General features: G+C 38.4%; 1 protein-coding gene across 1 annotated transcript in view; it reads left to right on the forward strand.

The window, feature by feature from the left end:
* Positions 1-25,095, forward strand: part of CDK14 (cyclin dependent kinase 14) — a 399,376-nt gene that overhangs the window by 363,381 nt on the left and 10,900 nt on the right. The window contains exons 15-16 of the transcript XR_012054498.1: positions 15,402-15,524; positions 21,482-21,582. The gene's annotated coding sequence lies outside the window, so the exon portion shown is untranslated. The remainder of the gene's footprint in view (positions 1-15,401; positions 15,525-21,481; positions 21,583-25,095) is intronic.

Below are 25,095 nucleotides of genomic sequence, written 5' to 3' on the forward strand. Positions count from 1 at the left end.
TCATTATTAAATTTGAATCTTCTCTGTCATTTGATGGATAAATGTGAAATTCTTTAGCTGTCTAATGTGATCTACTGTCTGCTAATACCCAGCCATTTGTAAATCATTATAGTTTGCATCATCTGTTTGGCTAACACATAGTGTCTGCTAACACACAGTGTCTGCTTTCCAAAACTGTGTAGATGATAATCTATTTTAATACCTGTACAAATCAATTAAATTTATTTTGTGCACTGTTCACTAGCTGCCAAATTGGGTGGAGAATAGAAACACTTAGCAGGGGAATCAGACTCTACATAAACATGCATTAGATGAGCCTTGCAATCTGAATGGGGGAGGATGTGAAATTTAGCATTTAATTTCATAATCTACAAACAGATTTTAAAAAATGTCTTCCAGAACAAAAATATAGGGCAGAATTGTGGAACCCTTACTCGTGTTGCTGAGTGGATTCCTTCTGGATGTATCCCACTGGAGCTTAATACTGTCACCTCCAGGGTGGCTGAAAGGATGCAGAGTTTCTTGTGAGGCACTTTGATGCTTTGTCTACCGCAGAACGTAGGCAGCATATCTTCAAACCTCCTCATGGGGCCAGACTTCTGACTCCTCTTTGCTGTTTCTGAGCACCATTGCTCCAGTGTAGTTTAGGATCCTGTAAATATCCAAACTGACTGGTGGCAAAACTGATGGGTGTGCTGAAGTACCTGATGGATTCTGCTAGAGGATTTGGGTTCAGTCTTCAAGGCTGTACATCGCACCTTTCAAGCCTTCATTTTAAACTGCATGAATTCCGTCATTTGCAAAATGAAGCTTTCTTTAAATAAAAATCATCTACCTCCATTTCCCCCTCACACCTAGCCTCCTGTAGATAAAATGTAGTTGCACTGGAAAAATTGAAAGTTTACTGTGACCATAACGCTTTTTACTCACAACAAAAATCCATATTTAAGCACTGTCACAGATAGATTGAAGAATAAATTTCTAAACACATTTCAAAATATGCAGATAGAAGGATGAAAATCAGTGCCAAGAAAACTGTTGTAGGGCAAAGTGTCTACCAAGTGAGTGCTGCTAAAATTTTGCAGCATAAAACACTACGGAAAAGGTCATTGTCAGAGGGAAGATGGATCAAGTCCCAGTATTACAATAATATTCCTGATTGCAGGTAGTTGAGGACGGTTTTCATTTTAGAAAATACAGTATAGCCTTTGTTCACTTGGCCTCTCACTTGTGAAAAAAAAGAATTTCCCTCCTCACATACATTCATAATCCTTGTTAAAATACTACATTGTATAAAACTCCTTGTATAGGAGATGATATCAAGAAAAAATGAGTAAGTATTTTAAGATTGTTCCTCTCAAAAGGGAGCATTATATGCCTATACCATTCTAGTTCTTTTGGAGAAGAGTTTTCTCAATAATGCAGAAAGAGGGCAGACAAGTTTTTTATTCAGAGGTAAATGTACCAGAATTCTTTCAAATGACTGAGAATTTTTATTACAGACATGGTCTGATTTTTCCACTAGTTTGTATCCTACATGACTATTTGCCCCAGCAAAAAGAAATTGTTAAGTGATATGTGTTATCATAACACATAAGTGATATGTGTTTTTACTGTGCCCTTTTTTAGCACTAATGCTCATAATATGAAAGGTAGTGCAGCATCCAAGATGTACATGCATTTACCAGGATAATTATTATCCTCAAATATTAATGTGATTTGAATTAAAATGAGCAGAGGATTGCAGAAGCAATGTCATGTCTTCATCTCCTGGTGAGGAACAAGGGCTCTAATGTGGCAGCTCATGGCTCAGAATCCAATGTCATATTGACCATGAAGCCCTCAAATAACAATGACCACCACTGCTTGTGTTAGCTGGACTTGACCTGGTGACCTAGAGGCTGAAAGGCCATAAATTTTCTTTTATTTAGTGTGCCATTCACTAATAGATACTCTTAAATTCTATTCAAGATCTTACATGCTACACACCACTGTAGCTGAATACTTTAAATAGAATTTTTCTGAGGGGACAGAAGGTGACAAGACTCAGGCATTATTTCCAGTTTTCCTTTCTCTTCCTGTACATGGACATTTCTGGAAAGTTAGAATCTATATTTTATTTTTTCTTTTTTCTAATGGAAGTGGATTAGGGAGCTTGTCAAACACACAGAGCTGTTCAAATGATGTCTGCAGCATTGACTCTGCTTCCTGGAAAGCTCTCTGTCTTGCATAAAAGACATTATTCTTTGTTACAGAGAGATCCTTCATGCCAAAGTAATTCGGTAGTCAAGTACATTCCTTGCATCCAAAAATTTTTAAGCCATTTAATGGGAGCATGAATCAGAAGAGAATCTCTATAGGCAGTCAGTTTAGTGAGCGGTCAGACAATGTTTACAAGACAGTTCATGTCACTGATGGGAAAGAAGGGGGCTCCATAGGCTGTCATTTTTCTGATGGATAGACTTGCACTACTATAATTTTTAATATGTGTAATTCATACATAATCACATATATTTTTACACGTATTTCCTATTTCTCATGCTTGAGTTAGTGCCCAGCTCTGTACATTCATCTGCACTGAACTGAACAGGTTGAACTCAGGTTGGAATTCAACACTGTGAGCTTTGTCCTGTCTCCATCAATATAAGGTTAACAGATGAAAGTGTGTGCTTAGGCTATTATTGCACATTCAGAAAAAAAAAACATAAATTTTAGCTGTGGGATAAATTCACTGAGGAATGAGAATAACTCTTAAGATCTTCTACTACAAATGATATTTAAAGGATTTAATGCTAGTTAAGGGTCTGTGGTATGGTGACTCCATTTGCATGTAATTATTCAAAGTGCAGAGACTTTCAGAAAGACATGGAGCATGTATGTGTACCGTGTGTGGTGGAAATATTATGGGGAGATTATTATTATGCAGGTGGAAATATTATGGGGACAAGGAGGCAAAAGCTGAGACCGACCAACTGATTTGTGGCTCTCAATACAAGAGCCAGACAAGAAAACTGCACTGAGTCATCCTGACTGTACTGTGGTGAACTGACTACTAATGGCATGTTTTAATTCTGAGAATTTTGAGTCTGGGTAGTGATGGAAATAATCCAAATTGGGACAGGAGAAAGTTGGAGGTGTGTGGTGCACTGCAACAGGGGTGTCCATGTCACTGACACCACATGTCATGTGATCCTATGTTCCAGCTGGGGAGAACAATCCTAGTACCATCTGACAGCAGGAATGGTTTAACTGGTTGGCAGCAGGTGCCTAGCACTGCTATATTATCAGCAATTCCCACAACAATTAATTTTTCAGTTTATAGTATATATTGCTTTTATCTTCCAGATCTGATTGCTTTCATTTCTTGTAGAAAAGCAACTTAAAAAACCAAACAAACAAACAAACAAACAAAACCAACACAACCAAACAAAAAAAACAAAAAAAAAAAAAAAAAAAAAAAAAAGAAAGTGAAAATAAAATAATTTAAAAACAAGTTGCTGGTCAGCGAAGAAACCATCTTGCTCTAGTACTATTTTGCATCCGCACTGAAACACAAGACAGCAGCTGCTGTAGAGCTGCCTCCATAGCAAGGAAAGACATTCATCTATATTTAAAGATTCAGCGCACAGAAAGCAGAATGACGACATCTCCTCTCATTTCCATGCCCAGCAACATGCACTCCAATACACAGCTATGCTTCTTCTACAATATCCCTTTATTTTCCTTTATCTCTGCTTTTTCTCTGTTTTTCTACCCCCTTCCTTCCTCAAGCCCTTCTTTGAGCTTCATATTTTCTCATGTTTAATTTGGAACTTATGTTCTTCAGCGAACAAATCCTTCTCCTTTTGTCTCTCATCAGAGCCTTCATTGCTTTACATCCACTGGGAAGAACTGATCCAGTTATCTCCCAAATTATGTTTCAAGAGTCTGCAAGCCTGTCTTCACAGATAAACTGGAGAGCACCCCAACCAGTATAAATACAGGACACAGCCTTTTCTGCTCCTTTCAGCAGTAGATGATGATTACCCAGTTTTGCTGTAACATCAGTTGCTACCAGAGGGAACAGTATGCCCTACCATTCCCAATATTCAGTTATTATATGGTGATTGTTATTTTCTGTTATTTTATATTAAAGTAGCAGTTAGCCCACTCAGAATTCAGTATCTCCTGTTCAAATAGAGAAGATGGTTTCACTCCCAGACTTCTCATGAACTAAACATAAGACAAGAGAAAATAGATATATCCAGCAAGCAGCTCAGATAGCATGGGAAATGATGCAATGAGCCACAGCAATGTCTTGTTATAATTTCTGCAGGCTCATTTCTGGCTCCAGAAGGCAGAAACCTCTCTTGCTGGATTTTGTTTTGTTTGGAGGGTAACAGGCTTTCCCTTGGTCAGATCTATACTTTCCTTATACCTCTGCATCTGATTCAGGATCGGCGAATGTAGCAATACATCCCTCCCTGGAAGGGAGATGCATTTTCCTTTAGCAGCAGTGTGCTCCACTCCAGCAACACTTCTTCAACAGTTTCTGATATCTCCATTTTACTGTCATCATGAGTTCTGTAGACTGGGACAACACTGCTAGCACCCTAGTAGTCTTGTGAATGTACTTGGGGATAAGCTGCCAAAGAACATCTTAGTGCATTAATGTGATGGTGTGTCTATTTGCTCTGCTTGGTCTCACATAATCCATCAAAATCTTCATTAATAGAAAAGGTTGAATCAGCCTTACTGATAGAAATTACATTCCCACTGTTATCTCCCTGACAAATCAACCACTTCGCTGCTGAGGGGTCATATTCCTTTGATTTACAAGGTGCTTGATAAAATTACACTTCCTGGGAAAGTAGAGGTTTAAAACCATTGGTCAGAGACACCCAGTCAGAGGCTCTGCTTGATGCTTGCTTTTGGTTTGCTGTTTGTATCACACCTCCTGCTCTATTAGAGGAGAGTGACAGAAGGAAAAAGAAAGCGAGGAACGGTTAAAAGGATGTGAATCTCATCTTCCTTTAAACACTCCTTATTAGGGAGGACTTCGTTTAATTGTTTATAATTTTCAGTTTTTCAAAAGGAAGATGTTAAACTCTAGAGTACATTCAGTGCCAGGCACTGAAATCTCACCATCAGACAGGTAAACTCAGGAACAAGGGAAGCAGACTGCAGGATCTCTGTAACCAAGCCTCCTAAGGACTGCTCAGATAAACATCTGCCACAATGGGGTTAACATCAGCAACCTGGCTTTGGATCCAGGGACTGGACCTCTCCTTGTCCCTTCTGTGGTTACAATTGGCATAGTCTAATTAATATTGCTCCCCTGAATTCCCATGGCTACTTCTGCGTTCCTCACTTCATCCCTAGCCTTAGAACTCCTGCTGTAATTACTGTGTGCCATTGACATACTTTATGAAATAGAAAAGGAAGTCTTGGTAGTGAGAAAAGTGGTTCCTGCCAACACTGAATTTTTATCAAAATTAATTAAAGTTATTCTGTAAATAAATCCCCTGCTGCAGGTGCTGTGAGTGAGGATTTTTCAGTGTGAGATGAGAAGACTTCAGGAAGCCTCTTGGACAAGGTGAAGGTAAATGCTTGGACATTGCCTGGCCCTTGCCATCCTCATCTGGCACATTCCAGCTGAATACTTGCTTCCCCAGCTGGGAAGAGCTGCTTGTAAGCAAATGGTTCTGGAAGTCACATGTTCAGGACTGACATCCACACACACACCTCTAGAAAATATTTGAAAAATATTGTGCTACATTAGACTCTGCCCAGAAGTCAGGGTAGGGTGAATTGGCTTAAATACTCTTTCCTTCTCTTCAGTAAAAAAGCAATAGGAGAGCATATGCTTCATGTAAGACATCCACTGTTTCCTACCTTTCCTATTGCTTCTTTATTGTCCCCATCCATTTCCTACCTGGGTTTCATGTTTCACCTAGTCTTTGCCAGAAAACAGTGGAAGAAAAAGAGCAGGACTTCTGTGCCATTTGGTGCATTTTAGCTAAATATTCATTACATCTGAACAAAAGTTGTCCTTTTTGGAGTTAAATGATCTTTCATGTCTAACATCCATTTTAATACATTGCAGTTGTGTTTCTCAAAATAATTTTAAAACCACTTAGGATGGCTTCGCTGGCAGCTTTTCAGAAAAATAAAGCTATTTGAGTGTTTAGAGGAAGAGTTACATTTCCTGATCTGATATTTTTTCAGTCTTCATCACAAACTGTCATTTTTCTAACTCAGAAGTCTAGAGTAGTTTAACTATTTAAATGGTGTTTCATATATTCCATGGACAGCTGGTATAATAGGATGAGTAGAGAACAAAGTCAACAGAAATTGATACAGGTCCTAGTTTTGTGACATTACTCTCATCCACACCTGATTCTAAGAAGCCTCAAAACAGATCCTCTGGCACCACTTCAAAATAAATAAATTAAATTAACTCTGTACCTTCTGTATTATTTGTATTTTACTAGTCTGAGTTATAGAGAATAAAGTTTAAATTGCCTGGAGGAAATTACTAAGATTAAATTACTACTCTGGAAAGCTTTGGGATAGCAGCAGTCTGTTTGTTTGAAGTTTACACAGTGAAATTAAGTCCTGTACCATATCCAGGGGACTTTGAAGCCCAGAGCTATTGCTAGCAAATGTTAGTGTTGTGAATCTGCTCTCTTCCACCTGGGTAAGATACTCCTTCCCTGGCTTTCTCACTCTTGTTTTTCCCCTGGTTTACCACAGATAAGCTTTGAGTACCCTGCTGTGTCATGACCTCGATGGTAGAAGATGTTTGCATGGAGAGCAGCAGCCCCTGGACAGCGGCCAGTGGTTGCCTCGTTGCTTGTCTGTCGCCTTCTCCTCCCTCATTTCCAAAGAAGCCATCGCCTGCTGCCAAGCGCTATCTGTTAGCTTCTTCATCCAGACCACTTAACAAAATATCTTCCTGTGGGGATTTACATGAGGAATCCTCTGGAGTGGGAATCAGGATAGCCCTTCAACCAGCCCCTCACACCTGCATTTTCTGTTGCCACACTGGGCTGAAGACTTCAAAGCATGCTCAACCCTTTGCCTGTACTCCTTGACCTGTCTTATATTTGACCTTTCCCCTGAGAGACAGATCCGGTAGTGATGAGGAGGCAATTCAGATCATTTGGTCTCTTGGGACTCCCACTAAGGGGAAGAATAACAATTCATCAGCAGCTTTCCTGATCTCCATAGATAATTCGGGCTCCTTTTTTGCTGACCCTAGTGGCTTGCCGTATACGGCTGTAAAACTTTATGCTCTTAATCCAGAAAGGCAGCTGGAATTTTCAGCCATAGGCTGTCAAATGTCATATTCATAACACATTGGATTAAATTATAATAGCAGAATACTTATTTTAATAAGATATTTAAGACATTGAAATAGAAGCTTTTGTGAAACAAATACGTATGAATTTTACAACATCAGAACAAGAGAACACATCGTTATTGGTAATTCAGCAGATCTGTCCTAGTAGTGTTACACACACAGTCATGACCTCAGATTCCAGTGAAAATCACCAGGTCATTCATCTGGAAACTGATGCTGAAAATCTGCCACTTCATGATGCCCTTACAGTGGGACATCACTTATCTTTCTCTCTTTTGCTTAGCAGGCCTAGTATATGCAAAAAGTAAAATTACTATGTGAATGTGAACTGAAAAGGACTGTTTAGATTACTAAGCCCAGCTACTTGTTACTTCATTTGACCATTTAATAGATGCTCAGCTACAAAGGAGCCACAAAAATCATGCCAGCTCCCTGTGACAACTTGCAGATCTATAGCAAACGATCCAAATGCATTGTTATACATCACAGAGACAGCTGAGGGGATCAAGATTTTTCACTGCTGATTTCAATTTTTATTAGCAGTTATGATGTTAGTTATTTGTCAGATGATCCTAACCATTCGACCACATTATCCTACAGATAAAGGCAGATAATTCGATCTCCCCCACCAATCTGATTTTGGGGAAAATTCCTTTGCTGCCCCAGATCTGTCAAGTGGCAGGTATAATCTTCTGGGTATACCTCAAAGGCACTAGAGATATTTATATTTCAATAGAATCACCAATCCTATCCTGTCTCTTATTGAGATCTATCTCTGATACTCCAGATGGGAGCCAAAAAATCACAGCAATGAAGTTGGTGGGAAGAAAGGAAGTAAAAGGTCTTTATAAAGGCCAAGAAAAATGTGAGGCATGAGATTACATAGCTGGGGTGCAAATGAACACAATGAACAAATGCCTCCTTCTTTTGAAGACAAAGGACAAAAAGACTCATCACAAGTTTAAACTTCTTCTCAGCCTACCTCTCAGTCCCATTCAAAAAAACTGTAAGACTACATTTTACAACTCATTAGGGTTTTTGCATCTCTTGGCTGGTCAGGAGTTCAATTTGTCTCTGCTCATCAGTTTGAAAATATGTTCCCATAACCTATGAGTCTGCTTTGCATTTTATTTGTTATACTCTTAAGCAGAAGAAATTCTTTCTTTCACTCATTATACAGGACAGACACTGTACAACTTTCATGCCTTCAGCAGAATTTTCTTTCCTTCATCCATTTTTTTTTCAAAACATGTTATGTTCCCAAGTGGGAGCGCATACCTGGCTGGTTTAATTGCATAAAAAAAGACTGTCACCTGTTTTATTTAGTGATCTCCTTCTAGAAAGGTGGATATATTCACACTGGAGGACTTTAGAGGCTGCTTAGGTGCTCTGACATAGCCTGTGCCCATAAGGATGATTGTTAAACAGTGTCCAGCTGTTCCCATTCACACACACAATGAACACAGTCGGATGTGATGTGCAGGAGCTTGTCTCTCCCCATCTTTGAATCAGAACAAGATGTTCACTGACCTTTCCACAAGTGACCTTCGGTCCTTAATCAGGAGGATATCTTCCCTCAAAACACATACAAGCTGACAAATAGCCACATTCACTGGCCATAAGAGTAATAATGATAATTCAAATGTTTCACTCTGATTGCAAGTAAGAACTATGCATATGTAGGTAGATAAAAATATTTCCTGCTTTTGGGCCTCCCTAAAATAGTTCATAGAGTTAAAAAAATAGGACTTTAAATAAGCTCTAGCCCAATTTAATTGTATTTTTATACAATTTTTATTTTGCATTTTTATGACGTCATGTCAGAAATGCTGTAAGAATCTATAGAGGAATATATTTTCATTATTTTTTCATAATGCTGTGCATAAGACAAAACCAAATTTGAGCAGTTTTTTCAGTTGCTGTTAATAAAGGATAGAAGAGTGCAGTGTCTATATAATAACTTGCAGCTGTTGAGAAGCTATTTCAGTTAGTTAGTGCATACACCACGTTTACAGTCTCCAAATACCTGTGGTCTAGCCACTTACTTCAGTCTGCTGATCATTTAGCTAGAATCATCTACCCTTAGCTCCTCCTTCCGCCCCATCCACCCCAACAAGAATCAAATGGAGAGCCATTTAAAGAAATGCAGACTCGGATTCTGGGCACCCCTGTGCCCCAGGCCAGAGCCTCCCCATAGCTTTGCTCTGCAGGTTTGGGCAGAGGGTGTGTCACAGCGGGTTCAGACCCACTGGGGCCATGGGTTAGGGGAAGTGCCACCAGCAAAGTGATGGTTTTTGCTGGGTGGGGAGAGGTGGGTCCCCACTGCTCAGCTGAGTGATCCCACACAGGGCCCAGTATGTCAAGTCTGGAGCTCACTGACCCAGCATGGGAGGGAGGAGAGAGAGCAGTAGAGGGAGGTAGCATATTTTTTATATATAGATTTGTTTCTTTGTGGGCAACACAAAATTATTATTTCCTCCTTTTTTTTTTTTTCCTGCTAAATTAGGGGAAATTTCATATCCTGATATTAATGCAGCCTAGCACTGGATGTTTGATTATTTAATTATAATTATTTTATTTTACAAAATATTATTTTCATTTAATTTGATCATTACATCTAAAATTGTTTCATGCCTTTAATTGTAAGTTAGTCTCATTCCTGAAATGGAGCATATCTTTCTAACAACCCTCACAGATCATTTTATATGCTTATTTCTGCCAATTATTATTTTTCTGGGTTTTTTAGGGAGGAGGTTCACTGTTTGCTTGGTGGAGGATTTCATAAGGCTTTTTTTGAATCAATTCCTTTAATGAGCATAGGAACCAGTCTAGGAAACCAAGACAGAAGTTAAATCCCTTTTAAACAAAAAATTATTACAGCTGAGTTATCTGCTGTCTCTGCTGGGGTTGGTAGGGTTGTTATGCTTTTGTAAACTAATTGCTTAGGGATAATAATGTTTTCTACTTGCCTCTACATTTTTCATCAGACAAATCAGGAAAAAGGTTGTATCATAAAGATCCGTAACCATAGCTGCTTTGCTGTCCTGTAGCTGCAAGGTAAAGATGAGATATGTTTTCATACACAGAGAAAAAGGGTCAGAGTTAGAGGGGAAAAGGAGTATGAAAGTGCAAAGCCTTGGATATAAGTAGCTAGCCCCTGAAGCAGGTGCTAACAAGACCTTCTTGACAACCACAGGGTTTTGTGCATAGCAGAGGAAAAGTTACAGCTGAAAGAAAAGGAACAGGCGAGGAATGGCATTGTACTGTATCTGACTGGGATTATAGCAGCTGAATGAGTCATTGTTATAAAATATGGGCAGCAGAGCGTCCTTTCAAGTCTCTCAACACAGACTGAATGCGGTTTTGACCAAGATGACAAAATTCATTTTGATTGAATAGTTGTCCATATTTTTAAATGAAATGCATGTGGGGCCATTAGCTCAGCTCCCTGTCGAAGGCGGCTGCGCCGCAGCCCTGCCATATGTTTGGCAGTGTTTGAAGCACCTGGCATCCTCCAGAACAGACAGTCACATTTGAAGGGGGATAAATATTGAACCGTCTCGCAGCTTCCTCTTCCAACTCCAGGGTAGGGATTTTTTAAATTAAAAAAAAAAATACATAGCACAATACAAAATGCTAGGCAAAAATGTATACTTTATGTACATAAAGTGCTTTATAAAAGCAGAAAGGAAGAGTAGGACACAACTGGCAGGGATCCTGGACTCCTCCTGTGTCTGTTGAGAACAGGATGGGCAAGGACACAGATTTCTTTCTTTGTCTAAAGGCATCAGGGACTGGAGAGTGCAAAAAATACAAATAATAATTTGTTCTTTTATTATGGATTTATCAGAGTATTATTAAAGCTAATATGCAGTTTCTCAACCTGGAATAATCACTCCCACAAGTCCCACCTCTATCAAATTTTCTTCTCTTGAATACCATTAAGAAACGGATATGCTTAGCTGCATGCTGAGATCAGTCATGTGCTTTGGCTGAAAAATCAGCAAATTATTTTGTCATCGAATAAACTTTAAATGGTGACCCACGAATCTGAATTTCAAAATATAGGAATATCACACCCTTGTGCTTCTCCTGATGCCTTTCTGATGCTGGGCCATTTTTTTGGGTTATTTTTTTAACTATTAATACAGGTTTATGGTAGGTTTTGTGGTTTAAAGAGCTATTGATTACATGGGGCACAGTTAGAGCACTCTCAATTAGATCTACCACCAAAAGGTGAACTCAGACAGGAATAGGTGAAACAAAGACTAGGACAATACTCAGGGTACAGAAATGCTATTATATGACAGAATTAAAAATTGCTAGTTTTATGTTGCAAAGGAAAGTCTTGAAGAAGGCACAATTTATTTCTCTAAGCATGTCTCCAGGAGCAAAGGGACTTTTCTTCTGAAGGCCACTATGACATATGGATATAAACCATATGAATACATTCACGTTGGACACAAAAAGGTCTGGCAATGAGAGGATCAAGAGTCTCAGCTGGACTTCTAGGAAGTTACTGGGGTCTAAAACCACAGTTTGAAGATACTTTTTGAGAACTGTATTCATGAAGCATAATGATATGGTTGTCTACAGTAACAGGTAAATTACTTTGATGAGAAAAGAAAGTGCCTTCTTTAATCACTTTATCAGTGTTTCTAATATCAAAAATGACTTCCAAAATAGATTGATGAAGAATACTAAGGGTTTCCCAACACACTTTCTGTCTGGTCATAGTGTAGCATTTATTCTTTTATTTTAAATACAGTGCAAAGGTGGAAATGAGCTGAGTATTTATGTTGTTTCACTCCTTCTGAGAATCATTTTCAGATCCCACTTGAATAATTTTTCTGCCTACAGCTGCTTCCACAAACATCTCAGTGGGTGGACTCCATCTAAGAAATCCTTGTGCTTCTGCCAGAATTTCTTTTCTATTCCAGCTCCCCACCTTTTAAAGAAATTATAAGTACTGCATAGCAATAATGATTCAAAAGGATACTGCCCTTGTGATATAGGAGTTTTTGACAGTGTTTTGTCAGCTCATGTAAGAGGAACATAGCTGTTTATCTTTCTAGATAGCTATTATGATTGTTCTGATTTTTTTTGTTTATAGCATTAATCTTTGATGATCCATATCCTAGAGAGTGTTGAAATACAAATGACCAAAAAACCACAACCATTTCTTGTGCTGTATTTTTTATCTGAAAATATGCAAAGTGTTATAATTCAAATAAAAATCTGCTAAAATGAAGAAGTTGCACATAATCCACATAAACCATTTTTGGTCCTGCTGTGCACTGATGAGCATTACCATGGGAAGGTGTGTGTTGCCCACCTTGCCCACTGTGCCTCTCATGGGAGAACCTCCAGGAATGCTGAAAAAGCAAGATCAGAAAATTGTAGGGATAACCGCACACTCATGTACTAGAACCAAGCACTACAAGAACTCCATAAAAATGAAAATAAAACAAGGGTATGGGGATGTGATAAAAATACAAGTCTGCATATCAATGTTTCATTCATAAGAGGAGATTCAACCTCTGTGGAATTACACTGCTCATTGCAATGAAATAGCTGTTGCACTAACAAAAGCCAAGCAAGGTCATTATCTGCAATTCCAAGTATTTGAAAAATAAAATGGAATAACCTTTTCATCTATATGTGTTATTTTTGTTCTTTAGAAACCGTAATAAAGCAGCCTCAGACTGTTATTTTCCTGTCCTTATCGTACCAAAGAAGAAATATACCCTTTGAAAACACACCAAAATAAAAACGTGAAGGAGGAATTCCTGAGGCTGATAGCCTGTAAAAAGAGCTGCCATCTGTGTTCAGGTGCCAGGAGGAAAAAATACATGCCACAATGTCCTATCAGCTCTGCTTAGGCTCCAAGCCTTAACTGTACCAGCTCTGAATGTTTTGCATAATCCTTATTTCACATGGATAGGTCAATAATCACACCATATGGTGTCATATGTATATATCAGATCATATTGTCTATTCCATAGCTGCTATGTAATGCATAAGGGTACTGGTTTTGGTACAATAAATTACTAATACATTTAACTGAACATTTTCTCCATATTTTTTCCAAATCTGTATCTTTAAGTGAATTCAGAGGAGGTTTAGGAAAATGTGTAGATTTTGCAAATAGTTTATGGGTTTCTCTGCTTGGATTCTTTCAAAGGACTAGATGGAGAATCGCTTCATTTGACTGAAGTGTTTTTGGTTTACAAAGCAAAATGCTGATAAAAGCTGTGAACTTCTTCAGTAATTGTATGTAAAGTCTCAGATACCATCACTGGCTTGAACATGTTTGATTCCTGCTTCGAGGGTTGGTTTGCAGGATATCTGCTGCTTCTCCCTGGCCACAGCACTGCTTTAGCTTTGTTCTGCTATATTTAAATTGCTAGCTGGGCATGTTTGTTGCATGGGCATGGTGACCTTTGGTAGTAAATCATTTTGACTGGGCCAGATTGGGTTGAATGGCAAGGAACAAACATATGTATCTTTGTTTTCAAATTAAGATATACAGCAATTTAGATAATTTAAAGTTTGGTTGCAGGAAAGCAAACTGTGTGTTTATATTTCATTATCCCAGTTTTGGTGTATCTAGATTGTGGAATTTGCTTATAATATAGTAAAAGATACATATTTATGTGCATGCATTTGTATGTGTATGTTAATGTATGTGTACTGCGAAACTCATGCACAAACAGATGTGCATTACATACATGGTAATAATACAGCTCCATCATTAGGAAAACATGGGGACAACTGTTCTAAGTCAGTACGTAGGTCACTCTGAGATCTTTGGAGAGACACAGCCAGTTCCAAAGGGTGATCTATACTCATCAATTCAAAATGAGAGGTTGCCTGCTGAGAAATCCTATGTGACTAATTCAGAGCAAACGTGTAACATTCAGAATGCTAAAGTTAGGGACAGGAAACCCAAACCAACTGTGATCCCTCTTTTGTGGAGCTGACTGATCGTGCACCACTTCTGGTTCCTACTCTTGTTTTTTGTGGTGGTGATTATAGTGATGGTGGATACCACCAAGTTAGATGATATGTTTTCCACTTTAAATTAGAAAGTTTTGTGGGTATTCTAATGGTTATGGTATTTATTAAAGAGTAAAGTGTTCATGTTGCCCATTCATCTTTTTTTGTTTGTTTAATTTTCTCCTTAAAAATTTCTTTGAAGCATATAATTGTATAAATGTGACTTGATCACTGAAATCATTGGGTGGACTTTAAAATCATGAGGGCAGAAGGAAAAAGAAGAAGAATTCATGAGATCTACAGTAAAGAGAATTATTAATCTGCTGAAATGTGCACCTCTGTTACTATTGGCTCTGTAAAAAACTGATCTCACATGTTATGATGTGCCTCCTAAAACTGAAAAAATAGGAATGGGTGTGGAAACCTAAATTTGTACAGCATATGAGCACTTCAATCTCTTAAGAAGACATGTGTAGAATGAAATGCAAATTAGATCTGGGGGAAAAAAAAAGTAAACCCATAAGAGAATCAAAATTAAAACCCAAAAATCATGTGTCCTGGTTTAATGGTGAGATTTGGCAATAACACCTCTGGGAGCTTCTGAAAGGAAAACTCATATTCTTGTCTTAATGTGGAGCACAGAGATTGCCTTGAATATAAATTTTATCTCTGCCTTTCCCGTACATTTTGAGAGCCAAATTCCAGCACTTTCTGAGAGAATTTGTATTTTCCTACAGTGATGGTTTGAATCAATACTTCATACTTTAAGCAAGGAAAATAATTCTGATGAAGGTCTTTGCTTAAGTAAAACAAGTGGAGAACATGCTGTGTCTAATGCAGGTGTGCTCCTGAGCTGTTCTAAAATAGCATGCAGTGCTTTGCAAAATCTGAAGGATGTGGTAAGTGCACTAAAAGATGTGATAACTGCATTTTTGGAGATAGTAATAATCTGGTAAAAAAATCGTTAACTAAGTTAGGGCCATTTTGCTGTTATCTTGGATGAGAGGGTTTAGGGCTATAGTAATTTGCAAAGCTAATCTAGTTCAGTGATCCGCAGGCTGTGACCTTTGACAACCCTCATGGTGATGGGAAGAATAGAGCATCTGGATGCCAGGAAGATAAGAAGGTTGGGAAGGCAGCTGGGTCTGCAAGAAAAAGCAACCAAACTCCATTCTGTGAGGTTAGTAAATAGTTCTTTTGTTTAGGTAGATGACGGATAATTTGGATGTGTTAGCACCTAATTTTGAAATGTTACTCTTGAATTAATATGCTTCAGTTTCACAGAGGCCAAACTAAGAAACTGTGACAATTTTCATAGCTTCAAAGTGATATTGCTTGCTAAATTAGATAAACAGAGCTTCCAAAAATTATGTCAACTATGTGTCAAGTTGGCATTAAAAAAGAGAAACACCCTGTGTCGGTGTCATTGAAATAAACAAGTTAACATCTAGTCGTAAAGGCCATGAAGGGAGTAATTTAGGAGAATATGAGTTCCTGACTCCGGAATTCCAGTTCTCTGACCCAAACAACAGCACTCCCACACACTGGGGAATGTGAGTATGAAATAAGCATGGGAGTGCCAAAGCTGGAAAGCTGTATCAAAAAAGGCCAAAGACACAGGAAACTGCAGATTTGGATCTGAATTTAAGATTAACCACTCTCGTCTCTGTCTAAAATTAAGTCTGACTCCCCTGAGTTTTGGGTAGACCTCAGCATCATACAGCAGAGAAATCATTGAGAAGAGGCAAAAATGAAATGGCAATAGATGCTCTGGATGGCAAGAGGGACAGTGCTGGAGATGCTGCTGAAGGCAAGGATTGTTTCCAAGGACACAAAGGACTTGGAGAATTGAAAGGGAATGAATAAAGTGGAAAGAACTTATGTTTCATGATACCATCAAAACATTACTCAGTTTAAGAGATTAAGGCAGGTTTGGCACAGAATTGCTCTAAAATGAAAATATGGAAAATGAATGCTGCTTTTAATTTCGAAGAAATGAATCCCAGAGATTATTCAGATATCAATGTAATTTTTTAACCAAAATGCTCTATCCTGAACGCACATACACCTCTCAGTCTCCCCAGGGAGATAAGTTTATTCTTTAGTCTGGTTCCAATTGCAGGATAAAACAGAGATATGAACTACAAGTTGGCTTGTATGAACAACCTCATGTCCAAACCTCTAGAACTTTATCCATCACTGGTGATACACAGTCTTAAAAAAAAACACTCAATGGTATGTAGAAACAATTATTAACATTTATCACTGCTTTGGTATACTGACTTCACTGAGCTAATAGTAATAGTAATGATGATAATGAGAAACTTAAAAATATTTATGGAGGCCAAATACTTGTTTCTTTTTCCTAAGGTCTTCAATGTATCTCTGCCATTTTCGGAAGCCATCATTTTGGCAAAAATTCTTTCTTAAAGGCTTTTTTTTTTACTTTGTTAATGGTCTTGGGATTAATACAGCTTATAAGATAGAAAAAGATCTTTATATTGTATTGCAATTGGGGGTTATTTGAGGATTACTTGAAACAGAAGCCAGCCTTCTCATTGTTATTAGAAAGTATGTCCACCATGATTTCATGAAAGATGCATCTCACTGTATAAAGAACAGTCAGATGAAGTGCTCTGGTTGCAGCTGTGATTGTAATGAGGAGTGACACACCCTTCAAAGTCAGAAAAAAGTTAAAGAAAAGACTATCCCAAGTTTTTTTAAAGGTCAAATTTGGATTCAGGTTTGCAGTTGGAAGCCAAACACAGGAGGACATCTTCATGGAGTCTTGGAATTTTCCATTTGGAATCTCTATTTTACAGCGGATTCATCTCTCTAATGCAACTACAAACAAACATTGACACAAATACCAAAGAGACAGGAAAGATCCAGATCCATATCTGAAGTTTGCATTTACCTCATTTCTGGTCTCCTGAAATAACACATGTAGTTCATAGATGATCTGGAACCAGTGCTGTGCCTTCCTTCTCTTTTTCTCCTTTCCCTCTTATTTTCTTTCAATCCAAGCCTGGCTGAAAGATATGATTCCTGCAGTGAAAACAGCGTGTGTCATCAGATTTCTTAACAAAATTTCTTTCATGATTTATGGTCATGGAAAGGAGTTTGAAGACTTTCCGAAAGACATCCTCCTTAGTCCTCCCTTCAATCCTTTTGGAAGGCTTGGGATGGAAAAACTAGACCCTTGAGAAAAAAACAAGAAAAATTACAGGAAATTGTTTCTTTTAGAATAAAAATAGAGAAAAGGATGGAATAATGTCTAAAAAGATGTTATTACTGATTTATTTTATTGCTACATTTACTGTTTCATTTCAGTGGTTTAAACCACATTCAACAATGAACAGTACTCCCACTGAAATGATTAGGTATTTCCAGTGCATTTATTCTCTAACTAAACTTTCCAATGCTATGGCAACTATAATTCCAATATTTTTTGAGCCAAATTTATTGTTAGCATATACTACTTCACTGCATGTATTACATTACCGTGAATTCATGTATGGGGATGTCATGTACATTTTCAAACTTTTCATTTAGAAACATGGGGGTTTTGTATTAAAGCTCAAGATACCTACTATTTCAGATTTGTATGGCTGACATTTCCTTTAGTTTACAAGACAATATGGCAATGCTCTCCAGTTTATTTTTCCCCTGGTCTATTTCACAGAGGAACTGTCAGAGAAAATTACTTTTTTTTTTTTTTACTGGTAGAAAACCTCCCTTTAAAGCACTGTCCTCTACCTAATTTAATTTTTTAAAAGTATATATTTGTATTTTCTACACACTTGTAGGAGCTATTGGTGTATTCCTCATCATTAAAGCAAAATAAAATTATTATTCCCCGTATTTCAATCACTCCTCAAATTTTTTATTTTCAAAAAAAAAGAATAAAGAAAATTTGTTTGGTGGGCTTTTTTTTCATGAGACTTTTATAACCCTAGCACATTTAAGAACTCCAGGTTTCCCTAAGAGTCATAGTAGTTTATTCAGAAAGTTACCTATTTATCTTTCAGGAGTCTTACAGTTATCTTTAAATACTGTGTTACAACAAATTTCTTTCACCATTACCCAAATGCTATAAAATTTGGGAAAAAACTCTACACCAGAACTTGAGTCGTGACCAAATGTATTTTTATATGGGATCTAGTAAGAACATTCTAATGATTCAAAGAGGAAGAACTGTTAATGTTGCAGAATGAGAAACCCAAGTAAAGGACTGGAAGAAACATCACATAGAGGAGTTATCCTATAATAATACATTGACAGAATGGCTGGGCCTTGTGGCAGTGGAGTTGATGTTGAGCAGAACCAAGAAAAATAAGCAGATTTTCAAACTATATAAAACTTACATCAAAGCAGTTAGCCTTCACAAAAAAAGTCTTCCCTGGCAATGCAGTCTATACAACTGAGGTATGACCACAACTGAGGCTGTTGTTTGGATTTTACAAAAATCCTTTATTACTTTTCAATTAGTACATTATGTTGGGACAGAAAGAAAAGGTGCTACTTCAGGAGAAGAGCACATTCAGGACTGCACTAATTGTTCTATGGAACAGTATTTTTCTCCTCACACACACACAAAAAAAAAAAAAATCTAAATCTTCATTCTGCTACATAAAAGTTTTTGTGAAAGTTTAGTGAAAGATTCTCAGGTGTCAGAATTACCCCAAATGTATGCAGTAGGGCTGCTTCCTGTCAGTAAAATATTTGATGCAAAAATTTATCTATGTTTTTCAGTTTTTTATCCTGAACTAACAGAGGTATATTATGGATCAAGCAACTAATAACAGACATTTGTGTTATGTCATGCAACATCCACTTGACAGCTCACTATTTCCCACTTAGTCAAGTTCCTTTGTCACATAAGTGGTGTTTGGGAAGAAAATGCTTTGCCAGTTTCAAAATCCCCAATCTAAACAAGCTTATACAGTGATAGGGTTTAAAAGTATGTGTCCTATTCGCATGCCATTCATTCTTTTCAGGTTTATTCCTAAGAGAGATCCTGCATTACACATACACACAGCTTGAGCTATATAACCTTTTCCAAGACCAGCTTCTGCAGCCCTGTCTGGATGCTTTCTATGTAGGTACCAAGCCCTCAGATTCACAAGCAACTGGCAGCCTTTCATGCCAACATTCACAATTCCAATTAAACTCTCAGTTCTTTGTCACAATATACATTTCTCATTTAGATTATTCTCATCAAGCTCTGCAGATGGAAGCCGCAGGGTATTTGCATGTGTTCTGAGGAATACAAGCGAGGATTTTTATTGTTACTCCTCAAGGTTTCTCCTCATCATTCCTCAGTCCCTTATACACTTCATAGTTGTAAAGTGACAGTTGCTGAGCCGGGTTTTTAAAATGCATGTCTATCTGTCAGTTCCAATGTGTCTCACAGTGGCATGCATTAACTTATCATGCTTGAAAGTACAAAAAGATTATGCTGCAGTGAAATGTTAACAAGGTCATATCATATACACACTAGCTCATTGCACTTTTCTTCCTTTCATTGCTCCTGTTAGGCATTATTCCATGTCATGCATAAATAATGCTGCTCTAGAGAGAAAGTCAGTGTACTTTATATTACTGGTGCTGCCATACTATTGAGACAGTCTGAACTTCTGGAGTGAATGTCAGAACATGGCACTTGCTAAATTATTGGTACCTAGCCATCAAAGACAAGTACAGTGGATGAATACAGGTATTCATGGATAGATTACTTTCTGCTTTGCATCACCACAGCAGCAGCCAAATTGAGGTAGTTTTCACAAAAATGAGGGCAAATCACTGTCTGGCACCATGCATCTGATTTTATGGGACTTTTGTGCAGCCTGTCAGATTGTACTGGCCAAACCATGTGGAAGGTCAGAAAAGCAAAACAAGTGGGCAATTTGTGCACCAAGGAAGTATTTCACAAACAGAAACTTTCAGCTACTCTAACAGAGAGCCAGAGAGAAATATTTTTCCCTCAATATGATTCTGCAGTGCTATGGTGAACGTGCCAGTACATCTGCTGAAAGAGCTCAGCTCCTCCCTACTCCTCTGCTCCCAAAGATCACCAACAGCAGGCTTGGACCTCTACAGAGTCCCAGCTCCAGGTTTTCCAGCTGATATCACTTGGTTTTTCTGAAATCTGTCTGTGTGGGCCATCTAGGCCTGCTGCCTGCTTCCCACCCTTTTTTATTCCCTCCAGATGGAAAACTGTGAATTTTAGGCTAGATATTCCTAGCAGGTGTTTGGTAAGGGATTCACTTCAGTCTTTGACCCGCAAATAAATTACCACCCACATGAAAATTTCAGATCTAATTGTAAGTAAATCTAATATGATCCATGAGATTTTGCTTTAACATCTGTCACAGTCTTTTTTTACTGGTGTTCTTTTTTTTGCATCTATGTGCATTTATCAGGAAATCTTATTTTGTTCAGGCCTTGGTTAAGTCAAAGTAAAGTTATCTATAGCAAATACTTTATTCCCATGGGTAGCAAACAGCAACAATGGTCAATTACAAATAGAGCCACAGAGGTCAGCATAGGGTGAAGGGAAATAGAGAAATTTTTTTTGTTAGTAGAGAACAAAACCACCTGCTGTATTATTATGACTAATACCAGAAATACTGCTTGGTTTATTTCAGCTTTAATGGATTTTTTTTGCACAAGTAGACAGTCTTTTTAGTTTACTTGATAATTATGAGAAAGGAAATCTAATGCAAAATCAGGTTCAAAACAGTTCAAGATTAATCAGTTTAATCAGTTGCTAGTAACACAGGTTCCCCACCACAAGCACATCTGTGTCCAGTCCTAGACCCCCTGAACTTGCTGTTATCACTATCCAGCAATGTTTGCTATTATAATGGCAAAGAAAAATTTAATGTTGACTTTGTGAAATACAGATGAGTCACTTTGGCAATGTAATTCATACAGTGTTTGGTGGTCTTTGTAACAAACTTTGATTCGATGCTTGTAACACTGTGAGGCTTTAATAAATCTACAAGATAATTAACATGGACATGAATAGACATGTAGAGAGTGATCTATTGTTGTTCTCTGTTAGGCTGCTAGCAACAGCTGAAATTTATAGTTCTCAGTTTGAAGAAGAAAAATCTCTGTTTCTGACTGCAGAAAGATGGAAATTCCTGGAATGGAAGACTGTGAAATAGGCAGCAACTCCTCTGGGTATGGCATCCTTCTGTGGGATTTCATTTCTTCCTTGAGACCATGAGGTAAAGCCATTTTAAACTCAGGACTTCTATTTCATTATAAATCCCAAGCACCAAATGATCCCCTCTGGGGTAAGCCAGAGAGTGAGAAATGAAGCAGGTGTTTTAGGAATCAAAGACCCTCAGTTCAGGAGAAACTATCACCTCATGAGGGCTCAGAGGAGAAGCAGCCACACTTTTCCTACTTGCCATAGATATCCTCATTGATACAAAGCAGACTCGTGCTGGGCTTTATCAAGAGATGCAGTTTTTGGGACTTTGTGTCTCATGAGCAGTGTTACGGTGGGACTGTGGTAGGAGTAGAACTCTGAAAGTGGAGGAGTATTTGGGATGAGGAATTTCTCATGATGAAGCAGCGAAGCCACAGACTGAAGTTTGTCCTTCAGGCAAACCATGAGACAGTTTAGTATGAAGCCTGGCAGTTTTCTGATGTGCCTTGGACTTCATTTTGCTGCAAATTCTTCTTAAATGACTTCACATACAATGCTTCAGCTTAGTTGGAGCTATCACTTTCAGATCAAAACCATTTCATCAAATCATTCTAGACCAGCTCTACCACTGAGTCTGTTTGTATTGTGTTACTTTTGGGGAGTCTCAATAAAAGCAGACTATCTAATTTCACTTTAGTTTATAGTTTCTCGCATATATATTTGAAAAATGAAACTTCTGTCCCCAGTACAATCCCAGTTTTGACATTTGTTTAATTTTGGAAAGTAATTAAAACTATGAACAAATTGGTTTAATTTGATTTGCATTTAGGTCATCAAGATACCAGAAACTGACTTCAATTTTCCTGTGAAATTGTTCAGATTTTGGAAAAATCTCCTCTGGAAAAGTACCAAAGGCTATTTTTTCTAGTTTCTAATGTAGTAATTTTCTGCTACTCAGAGACTGCTAAAATTAATCCATACTTTCAAATCGGGAAATGTTATTCCTCCAATTAATTATCTATAAATAATTAAAGGCAATTACAAATTTTTGTCCTCTATCTTCTATTAATCCTTTCCATCTGAGCTCTTCAAATGTCCAACTTAACTTCTCCCATGGAACAGCCATGGTGGTCCTATTAGATATTTTCTTTGGATGGGGAAGACCACAGCTGGGTCCTTCAAAAAAACTTAAATAAGGGGATAAGATGTATGAACTTGAATTTCCCAGGACTCTCTGCATTCTGCATAAGTGATCTGTTTCAGGGTTTCCTCAGGGAGAACTCCAGTGTGGCAACTGGACTAACCAAAAATAATGTTGACACATGCAGACATGTACCATCATCAAAATAATTTGATGAGGAATGAAAATCTGCTGTGTGCTCTGTCACTTTTTACACGGTCACTGTTGCTTCACAAAGTTTTGCCTTGTATGGGACTTGCTACTCATGTCAGCTTTAACTGCAGGCCATTACTCCCTTGTTTTGTAAACTGTCATTTTACTTGATATATTTAACTAAAGGCTAATGACGCCATTTTTGTAGTATGACTAATGCCTTTGGACTTGGTCTTCCAGATAACCTCTGGAAATATATTAATTCTGTAGTTTCTACAGTGAACAGGGTTATTAGCAAAATGCAAAATTTCAGCTCTTTTACAAGGGGGAATTCAGCACATAGTCTGATATACTTATGACTTCAAGAAAGCAACAAAACTTGGGAAGGTTTATTTTTTGTGGTGAAGGGGATGTTTGATTGCTCTTGAATACTTTTCATGTATTTTTAATAGTTAAAATTCAATATTCACTGAAGGATCAAAGCACAACACGCCAAATATTACTCTCAGATGTGTATGTTTGGCTCATACTTTTTCTGGGATCATCTGACATTTGAGGCACAGCCTTTTGCATTGGGCACTCTGTAACCTGGTGGAAATGAGGAGCTGCTGCTCCACTCAGCAGTGACATCCACCCGGGTGCTCTCTCAGAGCACAGCCTTGTACCAGTGGTACCAGTGTGTTCACATGCAGCTCCCAAAGAGGCAGGAACAAGCAGAAGAAAGGGATGGATCTTTCTGCTATATTGAGTTTCTTAGAACTGCCTCAGGTTCACAACCCCTCATGCTAGGTCCTCACAGCTTCTGCCAAAGGAGCTCCACCTCATTTTTTGCACCTTCTGCATCCTCTCATTTCCCATCTTTAAATCTGACAACTTCACCTACTGTAATCAAGCCCCACAGTGCAATTCTGTGGTGCCAGGCCCCGGGGTGTCCTGGGCACCGAATGAGTCTCCCTTGTCCTGCCAGGCAGTGCAGGGACCTGTGCCATGACAGCTGCCCACAGGCCCAGTTCCCAACCCAACACATCCATCTGACAGGGCTGCAGGGATTTCTCTCTGGGCTAAACACTGCTTTTCCTGCCATGCCAGTTAGTGCACAAGGTCCTGCATTTGTTGGGTGGGCTGCTCAGACACAACTGCCCCTTGTGAATCCCTCTGGATTGTTGCTGCACTGGCCCTGTGAGGCCCAGTGGTTAAAGACAACAAAGCCTGACTTTGAAGTCTACCAACTGGGGCATTCATGTGGGACAAAAAAAGACAGGAATGTCACTTCTCCATCTTCCAGTGCATGTTTAAATGCATTTTATCTCTGTCACAAATATTTTTGGAGCATGACTGCCTCCAGATTTTCTTCTCTACTGTTATCGTGAGAATATAAAGTCATTTTGAGAGTCACTTCCTTTCTAATCAAAATAATTTTTAATTTAACCATGTATGGACAAGCAGCAAGAGCAAATTTTCATACATTTTTTCCAGACTAACATGGTGGCCATGTCTTTGTGCAGATCTTGATTCACATCCCCTAGAGCAGAAAAGGAAATTGAACATGATTTCCTCACATTCTAGGTCAGTGTACTAAATCTGTGGCTGTGCTGAAAGCAGGTATCCATATCATGTTTAAGGAAATAATAAATTATATGCCTAGAATGGGAAGAGTAATGCTGAAAGGTCCTGCCTCTCTGGTTTTTGGCCCATGTATTTCTCCTTGTTGCATTGTCTCGCATTAATTGCATTCTGAGAGGCCTGTCATTGAGACAGAAAATGCCCTCAGTTCAGGGCTGCAAGTCCCAGTGCCAGGGAGGTGTTAACATTACTTTCAAAAGTCTTGTAGCATCCAGGTCCTCTCTGGGATGCTGTAATGAGTTAAGTTGGGTGAGCAAGTAAATAATCTCTTTTTCACTTGTGAATTTTGAGGTCACATAAAACTGTGGGCTGAGATAGTCAAAGCTCCGCTCGAAATGGGCAACCAGTGGAGGGTGGGTTCCTCTCTGCTACTGCTGCTGCTGGAGCAGGAGATGAGCACCAGGGAAGAATATGTCCTGCAACAGTAGCCCTAAGGCCAGCCTTGCAGTCAGCATTTGGGAGTGATATGGGAATAATGGAGTGTGGAAATGAAACTAGGCCAAATATTGAGTGAACATCTGGCATGGGTGCTTTCAAACCATCATCTGTGCTTCATTCTGCTTTCCAGCACACATCATTAACTTTTAATGTAAAGAACAAACAAATGTGTTTGTGAGCAGGATGATTATC

Source organism: Taeniopygia guttata, chromosome 2 (assembly GCF_048771995.1).
Source record: "Taeniopygia guttata chromosome 2, bTaeGut7.mat, whole genome shotgun sequence".
Classification (NCBI taxonomy): domain Eukaryota; kingdom Metazoa; phylum Chordata; class Aves; order Passeriformes; family Estrildidae; genus Taeniopygia; species Taeniopygia guttata.